The 5,000-nt window shown below is 43.5% G+C and overlaps 1 protein-coding gene across 1 annotated transcript in view; it reads left to right on the top strand.

The window, feature by feature from the left end:
- Positions 1–5,000, top strand: part of LOC143274599 (angiopoietin-related protein 7-like) — a 213,148-nt gene that overhangs the window by 769 nt on the left and 207,379 nt on the right. The window lies entirely within an intron of this gene.

Raw genomic sequence — 5,000 nt, 5'->3', positions numbered from 1 at the left:
GTCTGTCTCTGTCTGTCTGTCTGCATCTCTCTCTCTCTCTCTCTCTCTCTCTCTCTGTCTGTCTGTGCGTCTGTCTGTCTCAAAATATCTCTGCCTGTTCGCGTGTGCATGTGTGTGTGTGTGAGTGTGCGCGCGTGTGTGTATGTATGTATGTGTGTGTGTGTGTGTGTGTGTGTGTGTGTGTGTGTGTGTGTGTGTGTTGATTATGTAGACATGTGCTTGTATGTAAAATAACTAAGTACATAGTTACTACAATACTAGTAATTTCCAGTTGTTTGCCTCTCTCTTATACATGTATGTACTCCGGCCTCTGTCTGTCTGTCTGTCTGTCTATCGTTTTCATGTATTTCTCACTGTCTGTCTCATCCTGTCTCTCTGTCTGTCTGTCTGACTCTCTCTCTCTCCGGCGCTCTCTCTCTCTCTCTCTCTGTATATATATATATATATATATATATATATATATATATATATATATGTATATCGTTTACCTGTATACCTCACTGTCTGTCTCATTCTGTCTCTCTGTCTCTACATGTCCATCTGACTGGCTGCTTTTCTGTCTGTCCAGCTACCTCTGTGTGTGTGTGCGTGCGTGCGTGCGTGCGTGCGTGCGCACAAAATGTACAAATCAACAAGATCATTTCCGTTCTTTTCTGAAGAAGATGCGTATTCATTTCTGCAAATATGATAGCTTAGCATACAGGCTATTGCATATTTGTGTTTATTGTTAAATATGGAAAATGATATGAACTATCAACAAGTTTCTTTCATAATATTGCTTTTGTTTTAGTTTGTTTTTGTTGTAGTAGTAGTTGTTGTCGTTGTTGTAATTTTTGGTCTTTTTGTGTGTGTGTGGTTTTGTTCCTGTTGAAATCACGTGTGTACTGTGAATTTTCTTTGATCAAATTTTGATTTATTTTCTTTGTCACTTTCTTTCTTTCTTTTGCCTGTTTGTCTGTATGTCTGACTGTTTGCCAATATGTGTGTGTGTGTGTGTGTGTGTGTGTGTGTGTGTGTGCGCGTGTGTGTGTGTGTGTGTGTGTGTGTGTGTGTGTGTGTTGCCTGTCTTTCCAAATGTTTCTATCTCCCATCTCTCTCATCTCAGTCTCTGTCTCTGTCTGTCTGTGTCTGTGTCATTCTCTCTCTCTCTCTGACCCACACACACCCTTATTACCCACCCCCCATTCATCATCCACACACACCCTTATTACCCCCCATCCCACTCATCATCGACACACACCCTTATTACCCACCCTTCCACTCACCTTCCACACACCTCTTTATTACCCACCCTCCCACTCATCTTCCACACACCTCTTATTACCCCCCATCCCCCACTCATCATCCACACACACCCTTATTACCCACCTCCCAACTCATCATCCACACACACCCTTATTACCCACCTCCCAACTCATCATCCACACACACCCTTATTACCCACCTCCCAATCATCATCCACACACATCCTTATTACCCACCTACACCCCCACTCATCATCCACACACACCCTTATTACCCATCCCCCACTCATCATCCACACACATCCTTATTACCCACCTACACCCCCACTCATCATCCACACACACCCTTATTACCCACCTCCCAACTCATCATCCACACACACCCTTATTACCCACCTCCCAACTCATCATCCACACACACCCTTATTACCCACCTCCCAACTCATCATCCACACACACCCTTATTACCCACCTCCCAACTCATCATCCACACACACCCTTATTACCCACCTCCCAACTCATCATCCACACACACCCTTATCCACCCCTCACTCATCATCCACACACACCCTTACCCACCCACCCCCCAACTCATCATCCACACACACCCTTACCCCCCACACCCCCACTCATCATTTACACACACCATTACCCCCCACCCCCTCAGCATCCACACACACCCTTACCCCCCCCCCCCCCCCACACACACACATACTCATCATCCACACACACCCTTACCCACCCCCAACTCACCATCCACACACACCTTTACACCCCCCCCCCCCCCTCCATCCCCCACTCATCATCCACACACACCCTTACCCACCCCTCACTCAGCATCCACAAACACCCTTATTACCCACCCCAGGACACAACACCATGCCGAAACAGGGCCTCCAACCCTGATCACTGGTCAACACTACATCAGAAGTCCAACGCTCAGCCGATTCTGCAACGGTGTAAAGAAGTGGAAGAAGAAGAAGTTGCGATGGTGTATTTCAATGCCTTCGTGATCCGCCACTTTAGATGCCCCAGCAAACTTGAAAGATCTTCATTTGGGACCTGACAAGAGTTCTAGAGTTCCCATCTCACGTGCATGAGCGAGCAGAGCAAGAGTGGAGAGAGAGAGAGAGAGAGAGAGAGAGAGAGAGAGAGAGAGAGAGAGAGAGAGAGATGTGCACACATCAGAGGATAGAGACAGTATTTCACCTTCACAACATTTCCTGGTAAGTTTTTGAATTTAGCAGTTGTGATTTGGAAAGGCTTCACTCTCTGTCTGTCTGTCTGTCTGTCTGTCTGTCTGTCTCTGTGTATATATATATATATATATATATATATATATATATATATAGATATAGATATAGATATATATCTGTGTGTGTGTGTGTGTGTGTGTGTGTGTGTGTGTGTGTGTGTGATCATAGTTTCACCGTTGTGTCTGATTTTTACCTCTGTTACTCTTCGTTTTCAGCACTGTTTCTCAACACCGTTTATCCCATCATTGTTTTACCGTTATTGACTGTTTCTCATCATTGTTTTACCGTTATTGACTGTTTCTCATCATTGTTTTACCGTTATTGACTGTTTCTCATCATTGTTTTACCGTTATTGACTGTTTCTCATCATTGTTTTGCCGTTATTGACTGTTTCTCATCATTGTTTTACCGTTATTGGCTGTTTCTCATCATTGTTTTGCCGTTATTGACTGTTTCCCATCATTGTTGTACCGTTATTGACTGTTTCTCATCATTGTTTTGCCGTCATTGACTGTTTCTCATCATTGTTTTACCGTTATTGACTGTTTCTCATCATTGTTTTGCCGTTATTGACTGTTTCTCATCATTGTTTTGCCGTTATTGACTGTTTCTCATCATTGTTTTACCGTTATTGACTGTTTCTCATCATTGTTTTACCATTGTTTCTTTTCACTGTTTCTAATCACTGTTTACCTTTCCTTCTCTTCTGTATCAACACTGTTTCTCACCACAGCTTCTCGGCTGTTCTTGGTCGTTGCTTCTTCTCATTGTTTCACCAATACCTCTCATCACTGTTTCACCCTTACCTCTCATCACTGTTTCACCAATACCTCTCATCACTGTTTCACCAATACCTCTCATCACTGTTTCACCAATACCTCTCATCACTGTTTCACCAATACCTCTCATTACTGTTTCACCAATACCTCTCATTACCGTTTCACCAATACCTCTCATCACTGTTTCACCAATACCCCTCATCACTGTTTCACCAATACCTCTCATTACTGTTTCACCAATACCACTCATCACTGTTTCACCAATACCTCTCATCACTGTTTCACCAATACCTCTCATTACCGTTTCACCAATACCTCTCATCACTGTTTCACCAATACCTCTCATCACTGTTTCACCAATACCTCTCATTACTGTTTCACCAATACCACTCATCACTGTTTCACCAATACCTCTCATCACTGTTTCACCATTACCTCCCATCACTGTTTCACCAATACCTCTCTTCACTGTTTCACCAGTACCTCTCATCACTGTTTCACCATTACATCTCCTCACTGTTTCACCAATACCTCTCTTCACTGTTTCACCAGTACCTCTCATCACTGTTTCACCAATACCTCTCATCACTGTTTCACCAATACCTCTCTTCACTGTTTCACCAATACCTCTCATCACTGTTTCACCAATACCTCTCATCACTGTTTCACCATTACCTCCCATCACTGTTTCACCATTACATCTCCTCACTGTTTCACCAATACCTCTCCTCACTGTTTCACCAATACCTCTCCTCACTGTTTCACCAATACCTCTCCTCACTGTTTCACCAATACCTCTCATCACTGTTTTACCAATACCTCTCCTCACTGTTTCACCAATACCTCTCCTCACTGTTTCACCATTACCTCTCTTCACTGTTTCATCAATACCTCTGTTTCACCATTACCTCTGTTTCACCATTACCTCTCCTCACTGTTTCACCAATACCTCTCCTCACTGTTTCACCAATACCTCTCATCACTGTTTTACCAATACCTCTCCTCACTGTTTCACCAATACCTCTCCTCACTGTTTCACCAATACCTCTCCTCACTGTTTCACCATTACCTCTCTTCACTGTTTCATCAATACCTCTGTTTCACCATTACCTCTGTTTCACCATTACCTCTCCTCACTGTTTCACCAATACCTCTCCTCACTGTTTCACCAATACCTCTCATCACTGTTTTACCAATACCTCTCCTCACTGTTTCACCAATACCTCTCATCACTGTTTCATCAATACCTCTGTTTCACCCTTACCTCTCATCACTGTTTCACCAATACCTCTCCTCACTGTTTAACCAATACCTCTCCTCACTGTTTCACCATTTCCACTTCTCACTGTTTAAAACCAATACCTCTCCTCACTGTTTCACCATTATCCCTCATCACTGGTTCACCCTTACCTCTCCTCACTGTTTCAACAGTACCTCTCCTCACTGTTTCAACAGTACCTCTCCTCACTGTTTCACCAATACCTCTCCTCACTGTTTCACCAATACCTCTTATCACTGTTTTACCAATACCTCTCCTCACTGTTTCACCAATACCTCTCCTCACTGTTTCACCAATACCTCTCCTCACTGTTTCACCCTTACCTCTCCTCACTGTTTCACCAATACCTCTCATCACTGTTTCACCAATACCTCTCCTCACTGTTTCACTAATACCTCTCCTCACTGTTTCACCAATACCTCTCCTCACTGTTTCACCAATA

The sequence above is a fragment of the Babylonia areolata genome, chromosome 29, assembly GCF_041734735.1.
Source record: "Babylonia areolata isolate BAREFJ2019XMU chromosome 29, ASM4173473v1, whole genome shotgun sequence".
In the NCBI taxonomy this organism is placed as follows: Eukaryota; Metazoa; Mollusca; class Gastropoda; order Neogastropoda; family Buccinidae; genus Babylonia; species Babylonia areolata.
This window is presented reverse-complemented; position numbering and strand designations above follow the sequence as displayed.